Below are 16,137 nucleotides of genomic sequence, written 5' to 3'. Positions count from 1 at the left end.
TACCTCCCCATAGTAGACACTGTCTGATATATATTTAATGAATAAAGAGGCAGCACAGTGTAGCAAAAATGATGAAGGAAGAGGGGAAGAGACTGGGTTCGGGTGCTTAGTCTGTCTCCTGCGTGCATGCATGTGTGCTAAGTCACTTCTTTTGTGTCCAGCTCTTGGCAACCCCCTGGACCGTAGCCCACCAGGCTCCTCTGTCCATGGGATTCTCCAGGCAAGAATGGTGGAGTGGGTTGCCACTTTTGGAAAGTAAGGGCTAACATCCTTCACACACAGCTTTCTCTCTTCTCCGTATTGAGAAAATAAATTGTATTTGCTTAAACAGTGAGTTAATCTAACACTCAAAACGTGAGTAAAAGAAAACTGGTAGAAAATGGAGAAAGCCCAAAAAACTTTGAATCTAAGGCTGTAACCCAAGCAATTGGTGTAAAAGTGAAAATTTAGCCAGATGTCAGATGTCAAAGCCCACTTTGTGGAGTCTAGCTCTCCAGCGGTAAGAAGCAGGACCCAGGAGGTGAGTGAGGTTCGTTGTAAGGGATCTGTGGAGAGACAGGAAGACAGGACCCTCGACAGCACAGCCAAGCCTCATGGAGGTGGAACCGTCTTTGGGGCCCAGACGACACTGCAGCAAGCTTTGGGCTTCACACGCAAGGGTGTCAGCTTTGCGTTGTCTCGGCAACTCCCTGCCTCTGTTTCTCCCGCTTCTGCTGCTATTGATCAATTTTGTGTGATGCGTCTTGTTCAATAGCCCCTTTAAACAAGAATTCAGATTCTTACTGGTTCATGCATCACCATGTAGCACAGGCTGCCTCTGTTTCACAGAGCTTTTGAAACAGGCCATTGCATAGGCCCCTGACAAGACTAAACACTGGCCTTTCTGGGGTCAGGCACCCCTCCTTGGACAGGGGAACTGGCCTTCAGGACAGACGACATGGCCAACTTTTCTAGATGAACTGTGGACAGGGACAGACACTCAGAGTATGGTCAGCTGTCTGTCTATTTGCTCTGAACTGGTAAAACCATTTGTCATGCAGAGTTGGGGAAAGGGAAGCTCATCTGATTGTTGAATGCCACATTCTGGGGGGTGTGAAGAGCAAAGCTTGTTCTGTTTTTCCTCAAAATGTATTTAATGTCTCTCACCGCTTCCATCTTCCTGTCTTCAGTTCAGCCATGCTGCTGCTAAGTCGCTTCAGTCGTGTCCAACTCTGTGCGACCCCATAGACGGCAGCCCACCAGGCTCCCCCGTCCCTGGGATTCTCCAGGCAAGAACACTGGAGTGGGTTGCCATTTCCTTCTCCAATGCATGAAAGTGAAAAGTGAAAGGGAAGTCGCTCAGTCGTGTCCGACTCCTAGCGACACCATGGACTGCAGCCCACCAGGCTCCTCCGTCCATGGGATTCTCCAGGCAAGAGTAGTGGAGTGGGGTGCCATTGGACTTCTATATTTCTTTACACCTATCTCCTCTCTCTCTCTTTCTGTCTCTCCTGACCTACAAATACGTTCCTCTGTGTTTCCACACCCTCTTTCTACACCCTCTTTAGTAGGCTAAAATACCTGCTCATTCTTCCATAAAGTTTCTTCAGACTCCAGCCTGGTCCAGTCTCCACTGTGATAAGCTCCAATAGACTCTTGTACTTCTTCTTCCATAATATCCCCTGTTTGTCATTGTCTGTTCACTACCTGCCTCTCCCGCTGACAGAGGCTCAGGGAGCGCAGGCGTTCCTCTCTTGTCCCTGCTGTTCCCTCCACTTCTGGTCCAGCGCCTGACACTTAGTGGAACTTCATAAATATTCGCAGAACAAACGAGCTTTTGTTATCATGCCATCTGTTCAGAATGTTTTCCATTTAAGAAAAAGATAAGAGCCCCAACAATCTCAGTGTTAAGCAAAGCCAAAATAAAATGTTTTCAGAGTTGCGCTAGCAACTCTAGAAAAATTGGGCTTCCGTCGGGGTGGACAGGCAGATTTCCATAGATGTCCTTGGGAAATGACGCAGGAAGGTAACCGGCAGGCAGAGGGGAGGGCCCGGGCCCTGTGACGGATCAGGTAACAACTGAGTGGGGATGGGGGCAAGGGTGACGCTCCTTGCCCCACACCATCCACCGCTGGCACCCCGCGCCTCACCCCCCAGCCTGCCTCAGAGGAGCCGCTCCAAGGACACCCTGGAACAGCAAACATGGGATTTTGTTTGCAGACTTGGCTGAGCAACAAGGCCTCTCCCTGACCTTCTCCCCGCATAGTCATAAAGGGAAAGAGCCTGTTTAAAGTGCAATTGCCCGAGGTCCCCCCTCCATATTGCCACCCTGAGGGAGCAGCTCAGCTGGGCCTCACCTCCAGGGAGGGGCAAGGAGACTCCCCAGAGCTCGGCCCTCGGCACTTTACCCCAGGGCAGGCGCCTTCCCCGGGAGGGAAGGCCAGGCCCTCTGGGTCACTAGGAGTCCCTCCCCGGCCAGGGGCTGGGCTGGGCAGCAGCTGCCTTTGTGAAGGAGCCTGGGACCCGCCAGTTATGTTAGCTGATGGAAAGCTGTTTGGGGGATGTGCAGAGAATGAAGGGAAGCCACCTAGGACATCACCCAGGATAGAAGAGTAGCTCTCCCCACCCCCGTCCCCACCCCATCTCACCCGGCATTTCCCGAGTCCTTCTCTGGGATTATCAGACCCGATAATCGAGATTTCTCCACCGTGACGGCGACGCAGCTCTTCCCTGTCTCCACTCCTGTTACTCCCCTGCCTTGAGCGTCTGCGGCCTTGTCTCTGTGGTTCTTGGCTTCGGTCCCACCCTACTGTAGCGTCCCTCCCCGTGTCTCACAGCGGGGTCTGATGGGGTCAGCCTGTCAGCATGACTCTCATGCCAGACCCCCTCCAAGGCCGTTGGCCCAGCAGTGGGAAGCTGCCCCTGAACTAGGGACTCATTCCTGGCTTAATCAATTATAACTGGAGCCACACGTGCAGAACAGGTCAACCGTTCATTCACTGGACACATGGGGCACATCTTCTATGGAGACTACAGCAACGAGATAAAAACCACACAAGCCTCTGTCTTCATGAACCTCACATTTTACTGGAGGCTGGGAGGACTGGCAAGAAACAAAAAGGAAAACATAGGATAGATATTGATTCAGCTGGTGGAGAAAACAAAGCAAGACTGGGGTACGGGGAGTGAGGGAAACAGGGGCGTGTGCCACTTTCAGATGAGGTGTTTGGGAAGGTCCATGTGGGAGAACGGCGTGAGTCATTAAGGACACAAGGTGAGACTTCCGAGAAGGAACAGTCACAGGGCCCTGGCAGACATGACAAGTCCCTGGAGACATGGCTGTCACGCTTATAGTGACACGGTCAGCACCTGGAATCACAGGGAGGCCGGGCCGTCTGGGGCCTCACAGATGACAGGGCGAAACCTCCAGAAAGTACACAGTGCGCTCTATGGTGCTTGATTGAGTCTGAGAAGGGCCGGAGCACAAGGGGTGTTTCGGAAGGGAGCCTGAGGGCCGGCACCCACGCTCTGTCTGCACCTGTCTCTGCCCCAAAGCCCCACCGCGGGAGCAAGGATGCCCCGACTTCCAGTTAGGAACGCTCCAATTCAATGGGCCTTAACGTCTAGGGAACGTCAGAATCGCCTGCGCTGCTTTTGAAGTCATGCAGGTCGCAGGGCCCATCCCCAGTGATTCCGATCCAGTAGATTCAGGTGTGGGGCCCAATGATTACGTTTCCAACACTTCCCTCACGTGATCCTTGTACACGCTCCACACTCTGAGCAGCGCTGCTTGCATTTGCCCTCTCATGACTAACTCTCAGCCCCTCCAGCTTTACTCTTCCCTCTGATATGACCTGCCTCCTCTTCTGTTTCTCCTTCAAAGCCCAGCTGGGGCCACTTCCTGGAGGACACCTTCCCTGACTTCCAAGGCAAGGCCCTTGGTGCCCTCCTCTGAGTATTAGCCCCTTAGATTTTATCGCGTCTAATTGCTGCGCTCACATTTATCTGCCTTTTGGATTACAAGCACCTGAGGACAATTTCTCCAGTTCCTACAAGCAGGTATGTGTTCAACAAAGCTTTCTGAAGTCCCGTCTTGTTTTTCCCTGATGTTTGTGAAAAGGAAGGTCGTCTGGGGAAAGAATTCCAACTCGCCCCACCCCTGGGCTGCCCTCACCATCGAAACCCCATTTCACCCCAAGTCCTGCTTTCCCCTGAACTTCCTGGTTCCAGCCAGTCCAGGCCCACTGATGTAATGACATCTGGCCACTAAGGAAGTTGAAATTCTTTATCTGACAAGTGCGGTTTGAAATTTTTAGAGAGCTGTTTTATTAAGACTCAAATACACACAGTCAAGCATCAGAATGGCAAAGCATGCACGGCTTGGCTGGAGGATCAGGAGCCTCAAAGAGTGACCTTGGGCAGAGCACTGGCCCCTTCATGTGTCAAAGGATGGACCTGGATAAAAGGATTTCTCAGGTCCTTTCCAGCTCTCAAATTCCAGGATTACAGAATCTTGAGTCCAGTTAGATGCTAAACAAAGATCTCCAGATTCTTAGCATGACTGTGCCAAGTCTGGTGGGAAATTTGTCCGTCTTACAAGCTGTTGCCTAGTTTTATCTCTGCATGTGGAGTCATAAGAACTCCCTAAATATTCCACATGTGTTATAGAGTGAGGCAGCTGCAGGAGCAAGCTGTGGAACTAAATTGTAACATAGAGAAAGGCACATAGACTAGCGTTTGAATCTTAGCATCACTACTGTGTGACTTTCAGCAAATTCTTTAACTTCTCTGAGCCTTGGTTTCCTCATCTGTAAAATGGGAGCAAGAACAGTCTCTACCTTGTAGGATTACTACAGAAATTAAGAGAAAATAATTAACAGCAAGGTTTACAAAGAGGCTAGTTCAGCAGGTATTAGCTTTCAGGGGCTTCCTCTGGACCATTTCAGTCCATCTCTGCTGCCAACTTGGCCCCTAAATGAGGAAAACATTGTGTACTCTGAGCTCCAAAGTCCTTCTGATGAGCTTCTGGTTACCCCTCATGGCCTTGCTGGGTCACTTATTCATCCAACCCATATCTATGGTTATTGCTATTGTTCAGTCGCTTGGGCATGTCCGACTCTTTGTAACCCCATGGACTGCAGCACACCAGGCTTCCCTGTCCTTCACCAACTCCCAGAACTTGCTCAAATTCATGTCCATTGAGTCAGTGATGCCATCCAACCATCTCATCCTCTGTCATCCCCTTCTCCTTCCTGACTTCAGTCTTTCCCAGCATCAGGGTCTTTTCCAATGAGTCAGTTCTTCGCATCAGGTGGCCAAAGTATTGGAACTTCAGCTTCTGCATCAGTCCTTCCAATGAATATTCGGAACTGATTTCTTTTAGGATTGACTGGTTGGATCTCCTTGCTGTCCAAGGGACTCTCAAAAGTCTTCTCCAACACCACAGTTCCAAAGCATCAATTCTTTGGTGCTCAGCCTTCTTTATGGTCCAACTCTCACATCCATACATGACCACTGGAAAAACCATAGCCTTGACGGGACGGACCTTTGTCAGCAAAGTAATGTCTCTGCTTCTTAATACACTGTCTCAGTTGGTCATAGCTTTTCTTCCAAGGAGCAAGTCTTTTAATTTCATGGCTGCAGTCACCATCTGCAGTGATTTTGGAGCCCAAGTTTTATCCAAATGCCAGGTATGGGATGAAGAATAGATACTGATAGCTAAGACACTGTCCCTATCCTCAAGGAGAAGGTGCTTTCTATAGTTCAGGATATTAAAAAAAAATTGATAGTTATCCTGTGGTGAGTAAATGCTATCAGGGTCCAAGCACATAGGAGAGTTCAGAGGAGAATTCCTGGGCCAGGTGACACCGCGCTGAAGGGTAAGGAGAACTGGCCCAGTTGGCTGGTGGGAGGGATGAGGATTCTGAGGGGAGAGGGACAGTAGTCTGGAGAAGTGAGCAGGACCGTATCACCAAAGTCCGTGTCCCTCCATGTAGACATTAGTCTTCAATTTAGGATTTAGCAGAGGCACTGCAGGGTTTAAGCAAGGGAATGGCAGAATCGGCTTTCTGTTTATAAAGATCTCTCTTGCTGTCGTGCAGAGAACCTGGGGGAGGTTGACAAAACTAGAAAAGGAGAAAACCACCCCAACAGCGCTGATCCAGCGTGAAGATGGCTGACGGTGGTGGCAGAGGAGAGATATGATGAGACATTTGAGAGGCATTTACAGGGTGCCAGCTACAATGAGGCAATGAATTGCATGACAAAGTGACTGAGAGGGAGGGGCCAAAAACCATGCCGAGATTTCTGCCCTGGCCATCCAAATGAATGCTATCATTACTGAGATGGTGAAGACAGGGGAGAAGATTTGGGGGTAGGGTGAGGGATGAAATCAGTTTTAGCAGATTTTGGGCATGTGAAGCTCGAGAATTGTTAGATAGGCCCACCTAACCCTATTCACTCCAGTGTTCTTGCCTGGAGAATCCCAGGGACTGGGGAGCCTGGTGGGCTGCCATCTATGGGGTCGCACAGAGTCGGACAGGACTGAAGCGACTTAGCAGCAGTAGCAGCAGCAACCCTATTCACAGATCACTGAGAAGGAACTGATAGATGAAAAAGTTGAAGATGGTGAAGAAAAGAAGACATTAATCATTGCCTCCAGAAAGCATGCAGCTTTAAGCACAGTGGGAGGATGACTCTTAGGCAGGAGTGTGGCCCACCCCAGCTCTTGGGATGGCAGGAAGGAGGCAGCCACAGGTGTGCTCTGGGTCCCAGGGAGCCCTGCCCTTCTACTTGCCCAGAGGTCTCCGACCCGTTCAGTTGACCCTCGCTGCCTGCCTCAGCCAGGCACTGAATTAGTTCTATGAGTAGGACCAACAGTACTTCACCAACCACTTTGAGCAAAGAGGTGGCCTTGCCTAAGTGAGTGTGCGTCCGGTTTCTCGCCTGTGAAATGGAGCTGGATGACACCAGAGGGTGGTCGTGAGCATGGCAGGAAACTCTGTGTGAATGTGCTCGGGGGCTCGGAGTAGTGCCCGGCCCAGGGATGCTCCTCACAATGGAAGCTGGTCCTCCCAGGCTCTGGGTGCGTGCTAACGACCCCGGGGCTTACCTGGGCTGCTTCAGGCCTCCTCCCGTTCAGACTGGCCTCCTGTTTCCACCCCTCTCCTCTCTCCATTAAATTCCTGTTTCCAATTTTTAGTTCACTTGAAAAATCAAAGATAACAAAGAAGCTGTGACTTGGAAATTCTCCAAGCTGCCTAGCACTTAGAAAAAAATTCCTGGCCAATAATCAGAATCTGTGGAATTTAGGGATTTAGGGCCATGGAATTTTTATTTTGAACACTGGTCTGATGAGAAGAGCACAGAATCTGTAGTGAGTGAAACTAAATTTTGGGCTTCCCTTGTAGCTCAGCTGGTGAAGAATCCGCCTGCAATGCAGGAGACCCCAGTGCAATTCCTGGATCAGAAAGATCCCCTGGAGAAGGGATAGGCTACCCATTCCAGTATTCTTGGGCTTCCCTGGTGGCTCAGCTGGTAAAGAATCTACCTGAAACACGGGAGACCTTAGTCCTGGCTCTGTATTTAAGCGGGCAGACTTGGGGCACCTCTCTGAGCTTTCATTTCTTCTATAAAACCTCTTCACAGAGTTACCGTTAAGAGCAAATAAGCTCACATCAGGCAGTGCCCTCGGAGAGCAGTCCAGTGCTGTGTGGGCATGTAGGATGGTCTCCATGTCTGAACGTGGAGCGGCCAGCCCAGGTAAAATCTGATGACTGAGTCCTCAGAAGCCCCCAGGAAGATGGGTTTCCTAACTCTGCCATCATAACAGCTAGACTTGATGAACAACAATGTTATTTGTTTTTAAATGTATTTCTTTTTGGCTGCACTGAGTCTTCTTGGCTGGGCACAGGCTTTCTCTCTTTGGGGTGAGCAGGGACTACTGTTTCTTGTGGTGTATGGACTTTTCACTGTGGTGGCTTCTCTTGTAGAGCACACGCTAGGGTGTGTGGGCTTCAGTAGCTGCAGCTCATGCGGAATCGTCCCAGACCAGGGATCAAACCCACATCCCCTGCATTGGTGGGCAGATTCTGAACCACTGGACCACCAGGGAAGCCGAACAAGAATGTTCTAAACATGTATCATTATTTTTCTACCATGCATTAGTAGTAATGTTATTGTTATTAGTAATGGCTCCTGTTTGTTGAGCACTCACGGTGCACCACCCACCTTGCTAGGGTTTACCATACATTATCGCGTTTAATCCTTTCTAGGACCTCGTGAGCTGATACTGTTATTATCCCCCGTGAACAGTGAGAAAACAGATACTTAGGCTGAAATTACTCACAGTTAGTACAGGGTGGAACCACAGTTTGCATTTTAACCACCACCCATGCTACCTCCCAATCGAGTGCCTGACGGATCTTCCCCTTGCCCAGCATGTGTTCCATCTTGCCCCTACCCCAAAATAACTAAACCATGTGCCTCCTTCCATACATTTGATTTTTAAACAGAAGTATTTTGGTTAGGGAGTGGGGATGGTTTGCTTTTTTGCATCATCTGATTCCCAGGAGCTTTCAGGGGAAGGAGTGGGGCAGGAGAGTCTCACTGCATTCTCCAGACCACCCCACACAGACTACCCCCTACCCAAGTCTGCCTGCCCAGCAAAGCCCCTTCACCTTCCTGCCTCCATCTACAGGGCCAGAGACAGCCCTGCTCCCCAGACTGAGAGAACGTCCCTGGAAATCAAGCCTTCTGGGTTGAGTGAGCAACGTCATCTTTCGTGGCTGCAAAATTTCTTAACACCCACCCCGCCCCCCCAACACACACTTCATAAGGGAAGCAAACTAGCTTAACAGTGGAGCTCATGCAGGAGAAGAGATGGGGACGTGACCAATTACCTGGACTTTGTACTGCTCCATTTTGAACCTGTCCACTTAAATCTCTCTTTACTGATAAGCTCGTGCTCTTTACTTCACTTACTTCAATGGCCTGCTTCCAGCGAAGCAGAAGGTGGGGAGAGCCGGGCCACAGGGCACCAAGACAGTGGGGCAGCTGCCCGCAGAAGGCTGCCTGGCGTTGACCTCGAGGCTTAACCCACTCCACCCTGATGCTGGGTGTGCTGGGAGCCACTGGGCCTGCTCTGGGGAGCAAGGGCCCCCCAGCCAGAGCTAGAGTTCTCAGGATGGTTCTCCTGACTTGCCATGCCAGTGGATGTTGCTCCAGAAAATTCCCTTTATCCCTGAACACACTTCGTTTAAAGTTGGAAAGAGAAAAACCAAACAAAGTTTTGAAAAAGTAGATATATTCAACATCTTGTAATAATCTATAATGGAAAAGAATCTGAAAAAGAATAGATATATCTATGTATAATTGAATCACTTGGGTGTGCATCTGAAACATTGTAAATCAACTCTATTTCAGTTTAAAAAGAGATTATTTCATTACTAAGGATGACATTTATTTTATTTAGTTTATTTTTGGTAAAAATGTTTGTGTGTGCTCAGTCACACGCAACTCTTTTTGCCACCAAATGAACTATAGCCCACCAGGATCCTCTGTCCGTGGAATTTTCTGGGCAAGAATACTGGAGTGTGCTGCCATTTCTTCCTCCAGGGGATCTTCCCAACCCAGGGGCTAAACTCTAGTCTCCTGCTTAAAAATGTGGGCTGCATACAAAAAGAAATAAAAGTAATTAGAAAAGTCTCCTAGGGCAGGTAAATGTGTAATTTTCTTATGTGCAAATTAGGATGCGTTGTACAAAAGCAGGTTCATTTGTATACGTGTCGTCATAGCACCTGGGTAAGAACTTGGTCTGCACTGTCTCCTGTGAAGTGGATTTTCCTTGACAGATGATGATGCAGGGACTTGCCCAGGGTCCAAGGCTATAAGTCGCATAATTGCTATTCCAGACTTGTGCTGTCTTGGCAAATATGGGGAAGGCTTGTGACTCTGACAAGCATCTGCTTCTCCTGGGAAGTATGCCCACAAGGAATGCCTAAAAACAGTGGAAACTGTCTGCTTTCTTTACCTGAATTCATTCATTCACTTGTTCATTCAGCAAGCATGAATTCAGGGCTTATTCTGTGTCAGCATGTTCCAGGTGTTAGAAATAAGATATAGCCCCTGTCCAGCCAAGCACTAAATTGACATTGTGTAGAAGATAAAACACTGTAAATGCCAAACTTAGCAAAACCTTTCTTGATGGATTTCATTTTCCCTTTGTCCTAAAAACTCGTAGCACTGATATTTGCTAAGAAATGCCATTCCTAAACCTTCTGACTCTGTTTAGCAAACATTTTTATCACACCTTTCCAAAATTCATGCCTTCTTAACCCAGTTAGACTGCAAACTCTTTGAGAGCAGAGGCATGACACTTATCAGCCTCTCGGAATATGTGCTCTGATGTCATGCAAATCATTTCTGACACCTAATAATTTCGCTATAGAATCAAAATGTTCATACTTAAGCAAATTATCAATTTTATTTTTAAGTGTTGAGTTGCACACTCTCAGTTTAACCTATCACTTTTTTTCCCCCCTTGGATCTAAATCTGGACTGTGAATCCATGCATGTAGAGTTATGATAATACATTATATAATTTGAAATTAAGGTCTTTAAGTCTCCCGTTCCTATAAATCTGGAAAAATTGCCAGGGATACATTCGCTTTAAGAACTCACTTCTAAACTTTTTTGTTCTCTCTCCCCCTTCCCTCGCAGTCTCCCACATGACAATATGATTTTTCCAAGTTCATGCCGTGCCTTCTGGGCTGTGAACAAAGACTAGGGGAGTCTGAGGGAGGTCATTGCCCCCTGCCTATTGTTCCTGAGAGTTCTCAGGCCCCTGCCATGTTCTCGTTTAAACACAAGACCTGTTAAGTACTTCCTAAAGCTAGAAGTTTGGAGAAGGAGAAGGAAAAGCTGTCGGAACTAAACCAGCTGCCAGTCTGATGACCCTAGTACAGAACCGATCCAGGGCCAGCTGTGGGGACAGGAGAAAGGCTGGGGCAAAACTGTAAGTTCAGGAGCCCTCCTTCTCCCTGGGCTGCAGGAGCCCTGCCCTTCCTCACCTCGGCCACCCTCCAGCCAGGTGCGACCTTGGCGCTGTACCTGCAGGAGAAGGCGGAGGCGTTTGCTTCCCTAAGCAGTGCCTGACATTTTGCCAGGAGGCCTGGGGCCCCACGGGCGTCACAGGTGGCTCAGATGGGCTTGAGTGTCCTGTTCCCAGTCGAGGCTGGTCTGGAGGGAGGTTCCTTAGAGGGAACCTCTGGAGATGGATGTGGAGGTGGGAGGCCTTCTCTCTTTTCTTGGGAAGGATGTAAACTGCTCCATCACCCTACCATCTAATTACAGTGTTCCAATCTTGTGGTCCCACTCTCAAGAAAAGACAGCAAACCTCTAGGCTGGCATGACCAGGAGCTCACCTGTACCCAAATCCCTCCACTTCGCCTATCCTCTGGCCTAAAATTCGTACTACTCTCTCCAGTAGGTCCAGGAAAAAAGACCATGGGAAAACAAAAGAGTGCTGTTGGAGAGTGAAAAGTCTAAGCACTGGCGTAATGGGCCCGTAAGACCAACCTGTTAGCTGACGCCACCTGGGAGAAGGCAGGCTTTGAGACACAGAGCAGGATCAGCGGGGTGAGTCTGAAAGCAGAGGCGAGTCAGGAGGTCCCTTGGCACCAGCTGCTTGTGACAAAGGGGCAGGAAGAAGGAAGCCAAGGAGGGAAAAGGAGGTGAGGCCAGAACAGGCAGAGCGACATCTCTGGCTCAGCCAGGGGTTTGCGCCCCAAGGGAAGAGGCAGCAGCCTCACACTGCTCCCAGCCCTTGGCGGCTGCAGGGGAATATGGGCCTCACTGGCCAGACTTTTTTATTTTTTATTTTTGGAGAAACCAACCAGCTTTTTCGTATGTCAGCAACAAATTTAATAATTTTTAAACACTCGTGGGCCTGCACAGTACAAGCTAAATGAAATATCTATGGGCCCCCTTCAGCTACCAAGAAAAATGAAGGAAGAGACTGCCCAGGCCGTATTTGCTTCCGGGGCAGCTGAAACCCTGGATTGCCAGCTCAACACAGAGTATTTAAACAGCGAGAGGACTTAATCAAACCCTTTGAGTTCCACCCACAATAGTAATAGCCTCTTTGCAGCTCAGTTCCCTAGCCTGACCTTGAAAACAGTTTAAAGTTCAATCCATTCTTTTCTCTTTTCCCTCTTCTTCCAGCTCAAACAAAACTAAACCACAAGTCTTCCTAAGAAACTTACTCTGCAGAGGCAGCGCTTAATTCTAGAGAAGACCTTTGCCTCCATGTCATTAGTCAAGAAGGTTCCAGATGGGTTCCCGAGCCAGCAATGTTTTGAACTTGGACAAAAGCCCTGAATGACCTTGGGCAAAGTATCTAGCCTATCTGATTTCCTTCTTTTCCTCATTAAGAAAAACTATTATACTGGATGGGGGAGGGGGCGGAGCACAAAACCAAGACAGCCAGATCACTCATTTTCCAGATGCCATGCACCTCCGTTTGCTCCTCCGTGATGTCAGGGGGTCAGACTGCAGGCACTGGGTGCTAAGGGTCCCTGACACCACTCTCCTCTGCGGAACCCAGGCAGGCCCTCTGGCAGCAATGTGAAATGGGTAACATTTGACTTCTTCAAGCTTCATCCCACCTCCCTTTACCTGATGCCCTGGAGCTGAACTCTGGATGCCCCAGGACACTTGAGAAAGAATGCTGGTGTTTTACTAACTGATATAGCAAGGTATGCATGTGTGTGTGTGTGTGTGTGTGTGTGTGTGTGTGTGTGTATGTGTGCATACATATATAAAGCTAGAGAATATTATGGACATATGAACAATACTTATACCAAAAACTACATGAGACATTTTTTGCCCTTTTGTCTTTTTGTAAAGGTTAAGAATGTACTAACCCCTGATTTTACAGATCACATCCAGGACTTCATGCTGAATGTCATTAAGTGTTCAGTGTTTGGAACTGCCTGCTCATCCTGACTTGGAAGCAAGTTTATTTATTCAGCATAAAAGGAAGTATTTGAACTCACAGAGTGTGATTCTCTGCAACTTTTAAAAGCAGCAAGACTGGACAGACAACTTTTAGGACAATAAGACATATTTCTCTGTTCTGAATATTTTTTGCTATCGCAACTAAATTCTATCTATGTAGGAGCTCAACAATAAAAATGACTTAGTTTGGGCTAATACAGGTAATAATTTAGATGACAAAAATGAGCCTGTTTTTTTTTTTTGCCTAAAATTCTGTCTGTTGTCTTCTCCATTCAACTGTTTAGTTTTTGAACCATTCTTTTGTGAAACTGAACATGTAAACAACATTTTCATGAATATCACCATATCACCTAGGTCAATAGAATAAACTCTCCCCAACCCACTCATAGTTCTTTACCTTGGTGTATTAGATCTAGCTGGCCTTTTGGAATGAAAGATTTGCATAAAATCAGGCAAAAGCAAAATAGAACTGTCCTTTGCTGACTGGCAGGCACAGATCATGGTTTCTATTCCTTTCTTTCTATCTCTCAACGTTTAGCATGGTTTCCACCACAAAAGACATGTCAGAGAGATTATGCTTGGGAACTGACTAAGAGAGAAGTCCAGCAACTGCACAAGCTGAGCCCCACTGGTCCAGCTCTGGGCACGTCCGTCCTGCCTCTGACCCAAGATTCACTTGTCGCGATGGAGCTTCTTTCACAGACACTCTTTTCAGGGCATGGTTTTGTCATGGTTCCCAACTCATCTTCCCCTCTCCAAGTGAACGCGGGGCTCTCCCAGTCCCATCCTAAGAAGCTGGATGATTCTCCTGAAGGTCCCATCCTGGCCTCTTTTCCCCCAGGCAGCTAACCATGTTGATCATTTCTCTTTGGCTTCTCCTCCGATACTTACAGCTTTGCCTGCTGTCATTTAGAAGCTGCTAACGGAGAAGGACACAGCACAGTGAATTCCATCAAAGCTCTCTTCTTCCAAGCCACCAAGTGGAAACCGGTATCATACTCTGCCCCAAGAGAGTATTTTCTTGATGCTACACTCATCTCAACACCTGCCATGATCCCTATGGGCTTGGGACTGTTTTCTCTTTTTCTGTTATGAGGCGTAACCTGTCATTCTTCTACCTTTATTTCTGCGGCTTGGGTTTTTCCTGACCCCTCCTCTCTTTTGCCTTGGTCCCTAGACAGCAGAGCGATTAGAACAGTAACGTTTGCGCCCTACTGCTGTTCCTGGAGCCGCTGCACAATGACCCGCTGTTACCACAGGGCTTTTTCCAGGGTCCTGTCTGTGATGGGCAGCTCTCAGGAAGGACAAATGCATACTTTCATTTTGTTTCATGAGACTATTGCTGGCAGTTGATTTGGTTGGCTGGTTGGAATGAATGGCCTTGCATTGAAAGCCATTGTGTTTTTCCTTCTCAGAGACATCACAGTTGCCCACCTGCCCTCTGAATCTATGCTAATATTTTATATACTTTTGTGATGCTTCTGCTCTTAGGGGAGAGATTTTGCAATGCATGCACTTACTACTTTACATAGAGGTCTACTACCAAGGTTTAACTCTCTACCAAAGCCAGGTGCTGTTTAAAAGTGTGATCATTTGTCAGATATGGGGTTTTCCTTAAGTTTCCCTTCACTATAGGGTTTGTTGGCATCAAAGACTCAGGGACTGGCAAGAAATTGATTTCAGGACCCCCGTTTGAGAGAGGCAAGTGATGAGGATGCACTAAGACATTAATTTTGGATTAACTTTTGAAGTTAATCATCCATGGATACGACGCATATTTATCAGGACTGCCCAGGTGGTGCTGTGGTAAAGTATCCACCTGCCAATGTAGGAGACTCAAGAAACATGGGTTCGATCCCTGGGTTGGGTAGATCCCCTGGAGAAGGAAATGGCAACCCACTTCAGTATTCTTATCTGGAAAATTCCATGGACAGAGAAGCCTGGTGGGCTATAGCCACAAGAGTCAGACACAACTGATCACAGCTCATCTATTATCCATCTCCTATATGCAAGTACCGTGTGTACAAGCAGTGGAAAAAATTGAAGAGCTGTTAAACTAGAACAACAGATGATTTTTTTTAGGAGCCACAAGTCATAGAGACCCAAAATCTCTTTGAAGAATAAATGAAAATTACCTGGAAATAGTACTTTTATGTATCAGCTCTTCTCTTTCTTTTTCTTCTTTTAAAAAATGTTCTAAAATAGAACCGTCATCAGAGGCACCAATGAAGCCTGATAGAGGCATCATAGGAGAAGAATTGGTGCCAGTGCCCTCCTGGTGTGAGGTTACAGAGGAGGAGGAGAGGGGAAGTGTGACCTCTTCCCTTTGTGGGCTCTTGGCCACCATATCCTGGGGATTTTTTTTAAGGGACTGAACAACTCAATCAAGGGAAGTTCACAAGAGTCAAATTCCAAAACCCAATTTTTGAGGCCAAATACTATAAAACTGCTTAAGACCCTGCCATAGAGTGGATACCCAGGCTTAGCTGAATTAAATCTGTATTATCATAGAGAAGCACTAAATAGAAGAACTAGAAAAAATTCCTACTAATGTTAAAATAGAATGAAAACTGAAAAAGTCATTTAGATTTAAAAGAGGTATTTGTAAATTTGTTTACAAACTAATTAATGTAAAAGTTACAAAATTAAAATGAGCTCAGATCTTCTGGTCCATGAGAAGTTTACCATCCTAGGTACATGTTTGGTAATGTTGGAATGGATTTGCATGAGAATTGGGGCTAAATTTTGAAAAATTTTGTCATCAAAGGTTTTGTTGGTTATTGAAAAGGGCTCTTCACCTACTGGACAGATCCTTCTCTCCAAAGCATTTCTAGCTAGAGGCAGCTAACTGCTTTCTTTCTTCTTTGCAAAGCACCTCACGTAATTTCAAGGAAACATTATTTTAGGACTCAAGTTTATACTAATTAACAGATATTCTGAGAAGATATAAACTCCAGACATTCAGAAGAGCTTAATTCACCACATTTAAAAAAGACACTTGAAGTTAACGTTATAGTTTGCAGAAGATAAATTCCTAACTCTGTCTATTTTGTTTAATTTGGCTGCTAAGAATGTCCTTAATTCTTTCAAGTGCCTGTAGAATTCACTCTCAAAGTAAAAACAATTTAAATTCACCTTAAG

The 16,137-nt window shown here is 47.2% G+C and overlaps 2 long non-coding RNA genes across 2 annotated transcripts; one reads left to right on the top strand and one right to left on the bottom strand.

Annotated features, from left to right (window-relative positions):
* Positions 1-3,127: 3,127 nt before the first annotated feature.
* On the top strand, positions 3,128-13,372 carry LOC112587934. The gene is made up of 4 exons (XR_006543076.2): positions 3,128-4,038; positions 11,465-11,616; positions 12,202-12,734; positions 12,917-13,372. It is a non-coding gene; the product is annotated as an uncharacterized LOC112587934 (long non-coding RNA).
* On the bottom strand, positions 9,427-12,192 carry LOC123328251. Its single transcript, XR_006543077.2, has 2 exons — positions 11,557-12,192; positions 9,427-9,647 (listed from the first exon to the last, which is right to left on the bottom strand). It is a non-coding gene; the product is annotated as an uncharacterized LOC123328251 (long non-coding RNA).
* Positions 13,373-16,137: the final 2,765 nt, after the last annotated feature.

This window comes from Bubalus bubalis, chromosome 11 (assembly GCF_019923935.1).
Source record: "Bubalus bubalis isolate 160015118507 breed Murrah chromosome 11, NDDB_SH_1, whole genome shotgun sequence".
Taxonomy (NCBI): domain Eukaryota; kingdom Metazoa; phylum Chordata; class Mammalia; order Artiodactyla; family Bovidae; genus Bubalus; species Bubalus bubalis.
Note: the sequence above shows the minus strand (reverse complement) of the source record. Positions and strands in the feature narration are given on the sequence as shown.